This window comes from Castor canadensis, chromosome 11, assembly GCF_047511655.1.
Source record: "Castor canadensis chromosome 11, mCasCan1.hap1v2, whole genome shotgun sequence".
In the NCBI taxonomy this organism is placed as follows: domain Eukaryota; kingdom Metazoa; phylum Chordata; class Mammalia; order Rodentia; family Castoridae; genus Castor; species Castor canadensis.
Genome location: NC_133396.1, coordinates 128,650,163 through 128,666,320, shown reverse-complemented (window position 1 = coordinate 128,666,320; position 16,158 = coordinate 128,650,163). Strand labels below are relative to the sequence as shown.

Here is a 16,158-nt window from a genome sequence, read left to right as displayed (position 1 = left end):
TCCAGGATTGTGAGAATGCAAAGTACCAGCACAGGTTCTGTGTTCTGACAGAACTAACAAACTAACACAGTGCCATCTATTAATACTTGCTGAATTCTTTAGGAATAATACAAATCTTAAGAATCATCTTTTAATGTTTTCCGGACACTCCATCATCTGGACATTTCATCTTTTATTTATTATTTATTTGGTTGTCTTACCAAACATTAAAATAAAATGCTTCTATGAACATCATTGTTTGTGGAGCTTTTGGTGTTTTGTGGAATTATTTCTCGGCATACATTTTCATGAGCAGAATTACTTATCAAAGGCAGGGACATGTTTTTTGGCTTTCTAGGACTTCACCAGTTTGGAGCATTATCCTCAGATGGGTCCTCCTGTTTTCTGGCTCCTCTGCTTCTGGGGTCCTTCCATTGCTACAGCCTATACTGACTGCCTGCAAAGCTCTCATACACCTATAAATCCTGGTGAAATCCTCTTTCTCCAGCAAATTTCCCGCAGGTTATCTTGCAAGTCTCCCTTCTTTCCTATACTTTGTCTTTGCTTACACACTAGTCTCTTGTGATGAGTAGACCCTGGGATTATTAGACTGCTGTGTGTTGGGGTGGGGGGGTGGGCAGAGAGAGGCCTTCAGGGAAGATGCTGGACTTCTTGCTAATCAAAGGATCTCAGGCTCAAATGCTGAAAAGAGGGAAGTCATCAGGCAGTTCCTGAGCTGGGCAGAGAGTCCTCGCAGGTGCATGTGAGCATGCGAGGGAAGGGGTCAGAGACAGGGATGGGAAGCAGTGAGTCCAGCAGTGAGGAGCGATCACCATAGGTACCCTGTCCGGTGGGCAGGGGTCAGAGAACAAAGGGTTTGGTGTCATGCTAGAGAGTTCAGATTCTCTCCTTCCTCAGCCGTGCCAAAGTGCTGGGTTCTTCCAAGGAGGCTAAGGCCACGTTGGGATGAGGTCCTCACTTCATCCACCACTAGCACCGCGCCGGGCAGTCCGCACCATGGCCTCTGTCTCCAAGCTCACCTGCATCTACCCTGCCCTCATCCTGCACGACGATGAGGTCACCGTCACGGAGGATAAGCTCAATGCCCTCATATACGCCGCCAGTGTGAATGTGGAACCATTTTGGCCTGGCCTGTTTGCAAAGGCCCTGGCCAATGTCAACATTGAAAGCCTCATCTGTAATGTAGAAGCTGGGGGTCTTGCTCCGGCAGCAGGTGCTGCCCCAGCAGGAGGTCCCGCCCCTCCACCGCTGCTGCCCCAGCTGAGGAGAAGGTGATCGAAGCCAAGAAGGAAGAGTCTGAGAAATCTGACGATGACATGGGCTTTGGTGTTTTTGACTAACCCTCTTTGCAACTTGCTCAATAAAAACCTGGACTCTGCAAAAAAAGAAAAAAAGAAAGTTCAGATCCAGAGAGGGCAGTATGCAAGGAGGTAAATAAAGCAGTGAGTGATCTGAACAGATTTAAAATCTCGCAGCTCTGCAACCGTGTGGGAGGATGAATTAGCAAAAGAAGACAGTAGAAGCAAGGAGCTCTGATAGGAGATTGGCTGTGTGTCTTTAGTGAAGAGATGTCTAGGGACCCTCAGCCTTGCTGTGTGTGTGTCGCTTGCTCAATAAATCCAGCTGGCAGCACTCTGGGGGTCTGGGACTGTTTTCTCTTTCTTATGCCTCTTTCCAGATGTTAGCACCGTGTTTATGCCATGCTAGGTATCTAGAAGCTTGTAAGTGTGCAGAGTCCTTTCCAAAGCACTGAGCCAAGGGTGAGGAAAACCCAGGGTGAGAAAGAGCCAAGGTTCCTCTAGCTTCAGGGAGCTTCCTATCTGATATAAGAGATCTAGAAACCTTAGGATATCATCATTCAAAAGGACCTTAAAGATTATCTATTCAAACTCTCAGATTTTATAAGTGAAAACTAAGGCTCAGAAAAGTTCTATAAGACTTGAATCCAGATCTCCTGGCTCTGGGTCAAGAGCAGGACTCACCTTATGGTGTTTTTCCTCACAGTGGAGCAGTCAGGGGCCACCCAAGAGGGGGACAGAACTAGCAAATGCTGGGAAGGATCCCACAGGGATCACACCTGTCTCATGCTTTCACAGCAAAGCCAAACAAAGACATAAATGGGACCCAGAGCTCACACACAGGCCTGGAATTAAATTCCAGGTTAGCCTCCTGAAGCCCTGCCTTACCCTAGTAGTCAAAGCTGACCAGTGAGCTGCCTACAACTGAGCTCAGACTCTGACCAGTCAGGATTGGACACTCAGCAAGTTGAGATCCCCTATTTGCATGAAGGAGCTACATAGGAACCTTTGATAAGAACCGAATGAGTACCTTGCATAGGAACTTTTGCTGCCTGATGTTTGTAATCAGCCTCTGGGATCCAGAACAGACACAGAGACTATAGGCCATGCCTGGCTCCACACTCCCAGATTCCCCAAGAAGAAGGAAATCCACTATGTTGGGTAACTCAGGAGGAGGTGAATTCTGGGTCTGCCACTTGCTAACCATGTGACTTGGGTAAGCCACTTCACCTCCTTCAGTCCCCACTTCTTCACTGGTAAAATGGTAGAGCACTAGAAGCCCTCTCCTTCAGTGCAATTAGGACTGGTGGCGAATAGATAATCTTTAAAGCCAGGTAAGCAAACAGTTTTAAAAATACATATTTACAACCAGGCACCAATGTCTTACGCCTGTAATTCTAGCTGCTTGGGAGTCTGAGATTGGGAGAATCACGGTTTGAGGCCAACTGGGCAAATAGTTCAAGAGACCCCCATCTCCAAAATAGCCAGAGCAAAATGGACTTAGAGTTGTGTCTCAAGCAGTAGAGTGCCTGCTTTGTAAGTGCGAAACCCTGAGTTCAAACACCAGTAGCACCAAAAAAAAAAAAAAAACCCAACATATTTACTTTAAATAGTTAATTTCAACTTAACATAGCTTGGGCTGAAGGTGTGGCTCAGCCATTGTGCATGGCCTTAGCATGTACAGGCTCTGAATTCACAAAAAGAAATATGACTAGGAATTCTTTCAGATGTCTATGACTTTGTCCCAATATTTTACCATTGTCTCTCCCACAATTTCATGAGAAAAATTGAGAGGAACTCTTACAAATATTTCCAAGACCTTTAACCCAGTTGTATTAATTAAGGAAACACTATCTGCTCTAACAATCAAGTCCAAAAAAATGTATAATAGTTCAAGAAGAATGGAAGTTTCTTAATCACATAAGGCCAAAAGAGTTGCTCCTAAGTGGGGAGTGGCTCTCCTCTAAGCGTGATTCAATGGGATGGGTTCCTTCATTTTTGGCTCCACATCTCCCACATGTGGCTTCCAAGGTACTGCTTTTGAATGCATCCTGTGAGAAGAGGGGGATGTGAGGGAGGAGGGATGATGAAGACACGCCCACTTCTTACCTACTTCAGCCTGGAGGTGGTGCGTTCCGCTCCTACTCACACTCCATTGGCCAGAGTAGAAGCCTGTTCCCACCTAGTGCAAAGAGTTCTGGGAAATGTAGTCCAGCTGTGTGCCCAGGTGTTAGAGGAGCTGGGTTTGGGAAGACATAGACAGTCTCTGCTGTGTCTGCTATCATAGTGCTATATTTGCACTTATATTTCACTGATATTGGTCAGTGCCAAAATTGAGGAACTCTAATTTATGTAATATGTGACCAAGTTACATAATTATAGTACTAAGACCATTTCAGATCCAGTAACAGAAGCAGCATGGTAAGCAGAGCTCTGTCGATGAGGCAGATGTGCACAAGCTCCATGGGGAGCGGCCAGCCTTGAGCATTTCATGTCCCTCTGACATCTCTCCAGGCAGTCTATAAAGGAAACAGAGAAATCCAGCTCATTGGGTAGTAGGTTGACTTAGTGAAACTCTCCAAAGAGACTTTCTACTGTTTCTAACTCATAGAGCTGCACTAAGGAGATAATCCGTGTAAGGGGCTGTTTAGCACCTTAAATCGATAGCCAGCCTCAGGACTACTGACAGTCTGATACTCTGTGTGGTGGGGGAATGTCCCGTACATTGTATGATGCTTAGAGCATCCCTGCCCTCTGCCTGCTGGATGCCAAAAGCGCCCTTAGACATGGCCAGATGTCTTGGGGAGGGGTAGGTAAAATCATCCAGGGTAGTGATCCCTTCTTTTATGGTGCCAGACACCTGCTAGAAACTCCTATCTGGGCTGCATCCCCACCTCCATACCTTACTCAGGATCCCTCTGATTCAGCGATTGGACCAGGAATCCCTCCCTAAAAGCAACAGCCCTTTGGACTCAAAAGTGGGAAAGGAAAGTTAATATGTCGAATTCATGTGACATCTTACCAGTTTTCTAATTGCTCAGACACAAATGCTGGAACATAAGACTGCCCTCTGAGAGTGAAAATAGTAAGACTCATACACAGAAGTGTGGGAATGAACTGAGATGTTTTCTGAAAAGTGGGACTGGAGTTTGGAAACGCTTTAGACGCCAATGAAAGTCAACTGGGTGTGATTTCAGAAAGCTAGAAGTGTAATTTGTTGAGTATAAAATTAATCAGTTGTACCCTGTTTAAAGAATGACTGTGTAACAGAAATAAGAAATGACCTAGATATGTTTTGGCTTTTCCTATAAACTGCTAAAGGAAATATTTGGATGCCAGTATAGAAATGAATGTTTACTGACACTGACACATTACTTAGGATGTGTTTTCCTGAAGGATGAATTCCTAGAGATGGAAGGAAAATATAATAGATATTAAACATTGCTTTCCAAAAGTTTGGTGCTGATTTATGTTTCCACTCACATTGAGGATACATGTGTGAGCGGGTCTTGGTGGCATATAAGTCTTATGCCAGCACTTGGGAGGCTGAGGCAGGAGGAGCTCCAGGTTTTGTTGTTGTTGTTTTGAGACAGGATCTTGCTATGTAGCCCAGGCTGGCCTCAAACTCTGGATATGCCTGCTTCAGCCTCTTGAATACTACAGGAGAATCTTGAGTTTGAGGCCATGTAGTAAGACCTTGTCCCCCCAAAAAAAAAGACTGGAGGACTGGCACAAGTGGTAGAGCACCTGCTTTGCAAGCAAAAGCCCTTAGTTGAAACCCCAGTCCCACCAAAAAAAAAAAAATAAGTTAATGTGCCCATTTCGCAAAAGCCTTGATGGTGTGTTATTTCATGTTTTCACTCTAGCTGGTGTGATAATGGATAGAAAATACTAAATCAGTCTTATTTCTGTTTACTGGTGAGATGTATTTCTAACTTCTTGTATCCTGTTAAAAATCACCTTTTGAAGTATATTGTTTTGTTAATTTGTAGAAACATTTTATATATAACTGATCATGCCTATCCTTTATTCTGTATGTTTCAAATATTTCCTTCTAGTCTACTGCTTACTTTTTAATTTCTTTTATGATATTTTTCTTCAAAAAGAAGTTTAACACTTCCACAGTGACAAGTCTCAATCTTTTATGGTTCCTAGTACTTATGACTTACGTAACTTTCCCTGCTACTATGTAATTTTCTTATACTACTTTTATTTTTTTGGATTTCCTCCCTTATGTTTAGATCATAACTCATTAGGAATTTTAATTTGGGATATGGTATTAGATATAAAGCTAAGAAATGACCAGTATAGAAATTGATGTTTACTGACACTGACACATTATTTTTTATTTATTCATTTTTGGTTTTTGGTGGGACGGGGGTTTGAACTCAGGACTTTGTGCTTACAAAGCAGGTGCTCTACCACTTGAGCCACACCTCCAATCCATTTTTTTTTTTTTTTTTGCTCTAGTTATTTTGGAGATGGGAGTCTCTCAAACTATTTGCCTGGGCCTGCCTCGAACTTTGATCCTCTTAATCTCAGCCTCGCAAGTAGCTAGGATTACAGGTGAACCAACAGTACCCAACTCTAATTTTATTTTTATATTAATATCTTTATTTTGTTGCCATTGATTGATTTATTCCTATATAAATATAGTTTACTTTTAATTTTTTTTTTAGTGGGACTGGAGTTTGAACTCAGAGCTTCAAGCTTGCAAAACAGGCCACTATAGCTCGAGTCACCTCTAGTCCATTCACTCTGGTTATTTTGGAGATGGGGTCTTGTGAACCATTTGCCTGGGATGACCTGCAACCAAAAATGATCTTCCTGATCTCATCCTCCTAAGTAGCTGGTGGCATGAGCCACCAGCACCCAGCTTTTAATTTTTTTTCATTGACATAATATTTGTATGTGTTTATGGGGTACAGTGTGATGTTTTGATACACATAAACAAGGTGTAATTGTCAAATATGATAATTAGCTTATCTATCACTCACTTACCATTACTTTATATTAAACCCATTCAAAATCCTCTTTGAACTATTTTGAAATAAATGATTGCTAGCTATAGTTACTGTACTGTGCCAGAACACTGAAACTTAGTTCTCTGATCTAACTGTATCTTAGTTGTTGGTAATGTTTTTGTTTTTGCAGTGCTGGGGATCCAACCCATAGCCTCACACGTGCAGGCAAGCGCTCTACCACCGAGCCTCATCCCCAGCTTCCTCACTGTTCTACCTATTAGGCAACCCTTCTCTATCTCCTTGGTCCTTCTACCCTTCCCAGCCTCTGGCAACCAATGTTCTATCTACTCTCTACTTTTATGAGGTCAACTTTTTTGTATGAGTCAGACAGGTGCCATTTGTCTTTATTGGTGCCTGGCTTATTCCACTTCATGTCACGTCCTCCAGTTCCATCCAGGAGACAGGATTTCCTTCTTTTTACGGGTTGAATAATATTCCATTTTTCTTTATCAGTTTACCAGTTGATAGGCACCTAGGTCAATTCCCTATCGTGGCTATTGTGAATAGCACTGCAGTAGAAACAGGCATGTCTCTTTGGTGCACTGATATCCTCCCCTCTGGACATGACTCAGTAGTGGAATTGCAGGACCATATTGCTATACTATTTTCATTAAGATCATCTCTCATTATTTTTCTCTATTTCTTGACTACTCTTACCCATTTTCTCCTCCACACTTTAAGTCCGACATTGTGTTTTACACTGTGAATGAATCAGTTGATGACCAGCTTCCAGAGGGTAGCAGCTCCCTTCTGCCATTGGCAATGGTAGCTACTGGAGTGGTGAGACTACCACCATGTTTGTTTGAATTGAGAAGAGAAGCATGTTCTTCCCATAGAAACCTGGTGATCTGTCTGCCAGTTCCGGTCTAAGGAATTCTATTGGTTATAAAAATAACCTGGTCATAGTTCAGAAACAGCACCTATTTAGTCTGGGGTGATCACTTCTGTGAGGTCCCTGTTGCTTACTAATAATGGGGCTACACCCAACTTTACCTTTGTTTCTTAACACCCAGACCTCTCCACTAACTTGTCCCAGTCAAAGAATGCATTTTTACCATGGAATGTATCCGACATTTGTTTGCAGGTTGTGCAGTGGGGTGCTTTCTGGAGGAGCCTGGGTTCCCCACTTCTCAGCAATGTACATTTCCGGGGATCAGATTCCTTCCTTCCCTGATCTATACACGGCTTTGAAGCACAGAAAGCGCATGACAGAGACTTCACCTGCTGCAATTTTGGCAAGATGAGTTAATAACTTCATGACATGCCCTGTGCAGCCCAAAGTATCTATCGGTACTGGCAGCTCGGAAAGGAACTCAGTTCCCTAATTGCTCTATGCGCTTTCAACCCGACAGCCTAGCTGGAGCCTGTTCCTTTCCTGCTGTGCTCTATGCAAGGCTGCAGGAACAAACCAGCATGGCAGGTTCCCCACCGTGTTTTATAGCCACACATCCCCCACAGCTTTGGCCTCAGTGTGACAGACCGTGTCCAGGTTCCTGGAGGCCAAGGGGGACTCAGCACTGAAGGCTATTGGTTACCTGTCTAGAAGAGGGAATCTCCATACCAAATTCCACCCATATACTATCTGTAAGGAAATGTGGGCCCCAAAATGACCACGTGGAGAGGAGTGATCTGGCCAAGAGATTCTTTATTGTCAGGTGGGAGAGGGAGAGAGCAGGGAGCCAAAAGAGAGAGGGAGAGAGGGGCAGGGGCTTAAATACCCCTCAGAGAGACTCGGCATGATCTGATTGGTTAGGATCTTATGGTTCATGCTGATTGGAGGTTGGGGCAGAAGGAGGGTTCAAGCTAGACTTGAAGCAGGACTGTGACCCGGGAGGCAGGACCGTGACCCTGGAAAACAGAAGCTTAAGGGTGCAGTAAGAACTGAAACCTATCGGTGCCATTATTGCCAACACTATCTCCCTTCCACAGCCCGTTCTGTATTTTCTCTGTTGATCTGGAGACTACAAACCCTCTTCCTTATACTATATGCCTTAGTAAAGTGAAACTCCCCAAATATGGTACCGTTAACAATGCCATTGTGCTTGCACCATGTACAGTGCAAGATTGTGCCATACAGGCATTAGTGTTTTCTGCTGGGAAGCACTGTAGTAAAGAAACATTTGATTGCAAGAAATAAAACTCATTGGAGCACTCTTTAGCAAAAAAGAAGATTCAGTGAAAGAATCCTGAAGTGTTTCATAAAAGCTAGAGCAGAAAACACAACTGAGTCAGAAAGAACTTGAACTTGCAACTTCTTGTCTGCCGGTTCTACTTCCCAACAGATCTGCCTGAAATCACAGAATTTACCAACTCTGATTCCAGACAGTATAGGGTCTCTGAGCCTCCCTGTTTTGAAATCTTTAGCGAGAGAGAGAGAAGGGAGAGAGGGGGAAGAAGGAGGAAGGGGGAGGGGGAGGAGAGGGAGAGATGTTAATTGACCCTGCACTAAGCAGGAGGCCACTCTACTCATACCTGGTCCTAAGTGTGATGACAGGGGTCATTGGATTTTATATCACACCAGCTTCCTGTAAGGGTTATGAAAGGAGACAAAAGAGGGTAGATTGGCCTGGGCAGGGCAGAAAAATTGACCCCTCATGTCTGCTTTAAAGATTCTGGAATCTGCAAGAATGAGTCTCCCTCTTGCTCCTTAATGGACTTAAGGAAGCATCTGCATGGAGAGCCCCTGACTCCTCCACGAATGCCCAAGAGATGTGTCTCTTTTTAAACCATTTGCCAGGCATTCATGCCTGTAATCCTGGCTACTTGAGAGGTTGAGATTGGGAGGATGGCAGCGTGAGATCAGGCTTGGCCAAGAGTTCGGGAGACCCTATCTCCAAAATAACCAGAGCAAAATGGACTTGGAGCTACTAGGTGCATGGTGTCTTGGTAACATCAAATATTCCCATCAGGAGACTTGTTGCAGCTGGTTGAGATTTATTCTGATTCTCAGGTCTCCTCTGTGGAACACAACCCTGACATTCATTAACAGGGCCAAGCATTCCTGGTGGAAGGCGTGGACAATGCCTGTGTCCCTTTCAAAAGAATCTCTACAGTGAAGGGTGGAGTAGCTCGGGGTCTGCAGTCCCCAGGAGACTGAGGGAGGACTCCAGAGTAACTCAGCACAGAGAATAATCCATTCCCCAGAGAGCTGTGTGTCCCAGAGCGCCATCACAATCAGCTGAGGGACTTATTAAATGCATAATCGTGCCCAGACCTAGCCAATGAGTCACTGGGGTGGGGCAGGACATTTGCATATCAACAAGCTCCCCTCCCACTGTGACACTGATCCAAACCAATGCTTGGGAGCCTCTGTCCTAAAACAGGAAGCTTGAACTCCTTGGAATGAGCCACCTCTCACCAGTCTCCTAAGCATCTGACGATGTGGTGAAAGCAATGACACCTTGTCTCAAAGGCATAGATGTAAATATCTGGACAGAGGAGTTGCACCCAATCTCAGGGCCTCACAGATGCCCTGAATCTCCACTGCAAACCCAGGCCAAGACCCTCTGCACTGGAAAATAGGATTCTGAAATGGCTTCAGGATGAGGGTGACATAAACAGTTTAGCGAAGGGAGTCAGGGAAGGGCACCTGCTGTTCAAACTCATTCAGGTTCTGGAGTTGGGAAGGTGTCGGTGCTAACCCTGGATCAGCCACTTGTCAGCTGTATGAATCAGTCAAGTTACTTAATCTCACTAGGACTCAGTTTCTTCATCTGTCAAATGGGAATATGACAATATTGTAAAGATTGTAAAAACAAATTAATGAGATAACATATCTGAAGCCCTTAGCACAACAATTGTCACATAGTACATATAAAAAAGTGGTATGGAGCTGGGTGCCACTGACTTATGTCTAATCCCAGCTACTTGGAAGGCAAGTGTCAGGAGGACAGGGGTTTGAAGCCAGCCCAGGCAAGTAGTTTGCAAGACCCTATCTCAAAAAAAAAAAAAGAAACCACAAAATAGGGCTGGTGGAGTGGCTCATGTGGTACAGCACCTGCCTAGCAAGCATGAGATCCTGAGTTCAAACCCCAGTACCGCAAAAAAAAAAAAAAAAGAGAAGAAGTGGTATTGAATGGCCGGGAATATAGCTCACATACAAAGCACTTGCCCAGTGTACAAGATCTAGGGTTCAATCGCCAGTTCTACGCACGGCCCCGAAAAAAAAAAAGTGAGATTGATTTTATTTGTAGGTCAGCAAATGATTCTTCTAAAGACATGAAGATACACTGGACCATACCACACGTGCACCAGTAGGAATACACTCATGAGATAAGGGAAAAAGCAATTCTGCAAATCACTCCCACAGAGCCACTAATGTAGATCAAACGTTCCATTCAGAGAGAGCCTGTCCTCACCATTGTTACAAAAATCAGCATGCAAGTCAGGCATGATGGTGCGCTCCTCTAATCCTAGCACTCAGGGGAGATGGAGGCAGGAAGGTCATGAGTTCTAGGCCAGCCTGGCCTATGTAGTAGCAAGAACGTGCCAGAAAAAAATGAAACAAACAAACAAAAACTTAGCATGCAAACAGAAGAAATAAAGTCAGTGAGTAAAGAAATACAACAAGAGAAGAGAACAGAAAACACAGAACAAGTATAAGAAAGAACCTAAATTTTCCAGAACTAAAGAGGGGAGAGGGGCCTCTGGGATATGCTTATGATCCCCTTGTTAGCAGAACCTTCTCAGGAACCTTTTTTGTTTGCTTGTTTCTTTATATTTTTGCCAAAGATAATATTCACTTTGATGCTGCAGAGCCTTAGTTTGCTTTTTGGGGCTTTCTCCATAATTGAATGTTAGGCCATCCTTTTGTATTGCAAATTGGTCTGACAAAAAGAGCATCGTAAATTGTGAAAATACAAATAAATTCTCCCGGCTCTGAAATTCTTCTTCCAGTCAAATGCTTGGCAAATAATTTAGGGATGACAGAGTTCCTCGAATGCACAGAGGAACAGGAGTTCATTCTTCCACTGGCAGAGTGAGAACTGGCTCCTGGCACAATGTGGGAGGGATACAGGAACACTGCTTTCTGGGGACAAAGCCAGGGCACTTAAAAGTACCTTTCTTTCATCCTGACTGAAAACTGACCTCTCTTTCCTGCAGGTCTGGGGAAAGGGGAATGTCCTGCTTGCAGGTGCTCCACCTCTGATGCAGCCTGAGACCTAAACCTCTGGCATCTGTGTTCTAGGCTTAGAGGGTGTTGAGGGCCAGAGAGCAGGCAGGACCTACCTGCAGTGACAGAGACCAGGTGCCTGAGCCTTGACTTCCTGGATTCCCATGGCTGTTAGAGCAGCACCTGGGTGAACCCTGCAGGGACCCTTCCCCATGCTTCCCTGCTCTATCCAGAGGCTGTCCTGGGCATGGACACTGAGAACAAGGTCCACCTTAGGAGGACTCAGCTGGACTTGCTCCTACTCCATCCTCCTTTATCTAGAAAACAACTGCAGAGTGCAAGGAGGCAGGGTTTTTTGTTGTTGTTTTTGTTTTGTGGCACTGGGGCTTGAACTCAGGGCCTATACCTTGGGCCACTCTACCAGCCCTTTTTTTGTGTTGGGTATTTTGAGATGGGGGTCTCGTCAACTATTTGCCCAGGCTGGCTTCGAACTGTGATCCTCCTGATTTCTGCCTCCTGAGTAACTAGTATTATAGGCGTGAGCCAGTGGTGCCCAGTTGGAGGAAACCTTTGGAAGCCAGTTTGTTTCAGCAATCACAGCTTTTCTCCGTGGACCAATGCACGTGGACCTGCCCAGGCACAGCCTTGCCTCTGTTTAGGCTGGCTGTGGAGTGGGCAAGTTTCAGTGAACTGGTGAGAAGGTTCCTGGTGTTTGGTGAGTTTCTGTCAAGGAAGGAAATCAATGGAATGTGCGTTTTTCAGTTATCTCCAAGCCTACAGTCATTCATTAACTTATTTAAAACACAATTGAGCTCCAGTTTTCTGATGGGTTAGATACTAGGGAGGCTCACACCTTAGAAAGAAAGAAACACATACCAGCTTACACTGATCTAGTGAAGTCAGGTTTGCAACTTGTATTAATTTGATTTCAACCCTTGAGCCAAAAAGAACATGCTAGTTTGTGGAATCTAAGAAAGCATAAACCATCAAACCAGGGCAAAGGCAGGGAGACCTCCAGAACAGCTGGATTTGAATGCTGTCAGAACCGTCTCCCGTGCTCTCTCTGCTTCTGCTGTGTGTCTACCTCGTCCTCCCTCGGTACAGCCTAGTCCTGTCTATGTGTGGGAGACCCAGGCTGCTATCACTTCCTGAGCTCAGTGTTTCAACCTCCAACACCTGAGAGTACTTAATTGTTTCTTCTCGTTTGAAAAAAATCCTGAGGAGACTCCTTGGTTGGTCCACTTTGTGTCAGATGCCTACTCTTGGGCCACTCATCTAATAATTTGCTCCCTTAGCCTAAGGGAGTAAATTAGTTGGGGTTAGGGGGAAGGAGGCAGCAGAATAAGGTAAAGGAAGGTGAAAGCCTTTGGCTCAACCCCAAGAGATGGAACATCACTTTCTTCCCTGGACAGGGAAGTCAGATACAATTCAGGCTGTGTAATTACTGCCTGGGATATCCTTCTGCTAAAAAATTATTCATTCATGTTTATCTGAAATTCACATGTAACTTGGGGTCCTGCACTTTAATTTACTAAATCTGGCAACCCTGTTTCTGGGATGCTGAAGGGAAGGGGTACTACTGCTCATGTTCCAGTTAGGTTCTTTGGTTGTAACCTCAGAAATTAACTAGGGAGAGCCAGGCATGGTGACTCATGCCTGTAATCCTAGCTACTCAGGAGACAGAGAGCAGGAGGATCAAGGTTCAAAGCCAGCCCAGGCAAAATAGCTCACAAGACTCTATCTTGAAAATATCCAACACAAAAAAAGGCTGGAGGAGTGGCTCAAGTGGTAGAGTGCCTGCCTAGCAAGCACAGGGTCCTGAGTTCAAAATCCTAGGACCACCAAAAAGAAAGCAGGGAAAAAGAAAAGGAAAGGATACTAACTAGGGCTAACTTAAGCAACAGTGGGGATTTTATTTTAAGGCCACCTCTTTATGCAGATCCAGGGACAGCATGCAAATGGTGCTCGTGATAATGTGCAAAGTAGCTGCTGTGATTCATGGGCACCTCCCAGACTAGAAAGAAGCTACAGGCAACCATGCCTGGGAAGGACAAGGGCCCTGGCCACACCTTTATGCAAGTGACATACAATTTCCTACCTGTTAGAATGTATATTGAAGTCAGTCATGGTGGTGCCCTCTATAATCACAGCACTCTGGAGGCAGAGGCAGGAGGATCAGGAGTTTGAGGACAGCCCAGGGTACATAGAAAGACCCTATCTTAAAAAAAAAATGTATATTGAAATGGAAGAGGGAGTGACAGCATTTGAAATGGTAACTTTGAATTTGCCCTAATTTGTTAATTATATAATGCCTGTTCAAAAGTCAGAGTAGTTAGAACTCAGATCCAGACACCTTGGTCCTAACTGCTATCCATCTTGGCCTGGACCACCACACTGGGATCCCAGGAGAGATGCTCTGGTCTGGTTTGGGTCACATGCCTAGTGTTAGAGAGGACAGACATTGGAACACAAGGAGGCACTTGCCTGAAGGGAAAGCAAGATGCTGAAAGCAGAAAAAGGCAGTGGGATAGTTGCGGGCAGGAAACCCAGCAGATACCTGTTCTGATGACATCCGGGCATTCTGTTCACAAGGAGGAGGTGGAACTCAGTTGTCCTTGCCTTGAGGTGCTGCAGACCATGGGAGGGAAAGCTGCCCAGCTGGAAGCTTGACCAATCACTAAGCTATTTCCCAAGCTGGTGGCTCTCCATAGCGATGTCATGACAACCAGGCCTACCACAAAGAAGAGACTTGTTACTAGTAATTCTCAAAACACTTTTGGAAAAACACACCTTTTAACATGTAAATCCAAGCAAATCCAAGATTACCTCCTCGTAACGTTGCTCTGATTTCCTCACACTGCAGTGAGCATTCCTGAGTGGGAAGGAAGGGTCTGGGTTGAGCTGGTGTACAGCTCATTGCAAACAATCCATTACCACAGTGACCAGGAAGTGACCACCATGCCCACCCACATGAATTGCTCTACTTTCCTGCAAAATCAAGGTAGATGGGGCTATTTGTGAATCTGAGTCTTTTCCTAGGTGTGGACCCAGAAACATCATCCGTCACCTGGTATGTGGCAGAGACAATGAGGTTCTTACATGTCTGGACTTGTTGAGGTCAGCAAGGAGATAGGAACATCTAGACACTCAGAACAGCTGTTCTGCTCACCAACCTAGTGGGTTGTGGTGAAAATCAAAGTCAATGCTACAGGTAAAGCATTGACTGAAACATGGTATGAACTCTGTCATCTCTGGTTGTGCTATTTGTTCAGTTGAGATACACATTTGGGTCGAGGTACCTATCTGTAATCCCAGCACTCAAGAGAATGAGGCAAGAGAATCTTGAGTTCAAGGCCAGCCTGGGTTACATAGTAAGACACTGTCTCAAACAAACAAAAAAGATGGACATTCAGTTGCTGTTCCAAAGGCGATAATAATAGTGGCGTAAGTAAGAGAGAGGTATTCTTTCTCTATAATGGCTCTAGCATGAGCAGTGCAGCACTAAATTTGATAGTTCCAAAGTACTGGCAGCCTAATCTTGTCCAATTTTGTCACTCTGCCATCCTGGACATATGGCTTCCATCTCGAGGTCTAAGATGACTGCTCCAGCTCCTGTCATCAGGTCAAGTCTGGTCAGGGAGAAGAAGGAAAAAGAAATGAAGTGTTCAACTTTCCCCTAAGAATTCTACATCCCTTGCTTCCACTCATTTCCCATTGGCCAAAGGACACAGTTTTACACAGGAAGCTGGGAAATGTAGTCTTGAGCAGCAGGTGCCTCCCTGAGAGTCTGAGTTTCATGAGGAATCTGTGGGTTGGACCTGGGTCTGTGAGGGGTCTTTGGGGTTAGCTGCTGGAGGAATGGATGGGTGGATTGGGGCCATAGCCATCTCTGTTGTCTTGTTTCTGTGGTTTCCCTGCTTCCAAGCCAAAACTTCCCAGGGTGAGCTCCTGAAAGCTCCCAGCTCTCTGAAAATGGCTGAGGAACAAGGAACAGCTTGCAGTGGTTGGTGGAGACCGAACCAGCCGAATACCAGCCCGGGTGGGAGGAGTTTGTAAACGCCCCTCCCGTCATGCTCTTCTTGGCTCAGCTTCTGATGCTGGGTCCAGATGCACCCCTTCTTTCCTCCCGCTCCACCCTCTCTGCTCCCAGTTCACCTGACTCCTCTCTAGACTCCTCCTTCCTCTCCCCCCATCGTGTGCACCCTGGCCCTGCCACACCTCTGGAGGATCCAGATCCTCAAAATGGCAACCCAGACATTCCTGCATGGTGTGGCAGCCACCCATTGGAAAAAGACAGCCTCCTTCAGCTCCTGAGACCTGAATATGGACTCCAGCAGCTGGACCCCCAGGCTCCTCAGACACAGGTCCTCCTCACTGCTACCCATGTTCCTGCCTCTTCCCTCCCGCAGCCCGGAGAGCAGGAGAGAGGGAGAGGGAGCAGTAGGCTTGACTCCAGAGACAAGAGACTGAAAAAACAAGCCGTCCCCAAAGTCACCCTCCTAACCTCTCACCACCCTCTAATGAAGGTCCCTGCTCTGCAGGCCATAGACCTGCTGAAGACCCCCATTTCTAGCTGAGGCCAGCCAGGGCCAGTCAGCCCTGAGCCAGTCAGACAGAGGAAGCTAACTAGCAACCCTGTTCTGCTTTGATGAGCTGAACCTGCTTTTTCCAGTCACAAGGGCAGGCTGAGGCCAAATGTTCCATTAGGGAGAGAGAGGAGGGG

The 16,158-nt window shown here is 45.5% G+C and overlaps 1 long non-coding RNA gene and 1 pseudogene across 1 annotated transcript; one reads left to right on the top strand and one right to left on the bottom strand.

The window, feature by feature from the left end:
• The first annotated feature begins 776 nt into the window (after positions 1–776).
• Positions 777–1,340, top strand: LOC109699665 (large ribosomal subunit protein P1 pseudogene; annotated as a pseudogene).
• A 2,073-nt stretch (positions 1,341–3,413) lies between these two features.
• LOC141414118 (uncharacterized) lies at positions 3,414–15,725 on the bottom strand. The gene is made up of 3 exons (XR_012439208.1): positions 14,262–15,725; positions 13,993–14,166; positions 3,414–3,817 (listed from the first exon to the last, which is right to left on the bottom strand). It is a non-coding gene; the product is annotated as an uncharacterized lncRNA (long non-coding RNA).
• Positions 15,726–16,158: the final 433 nt, after the last annotated feature.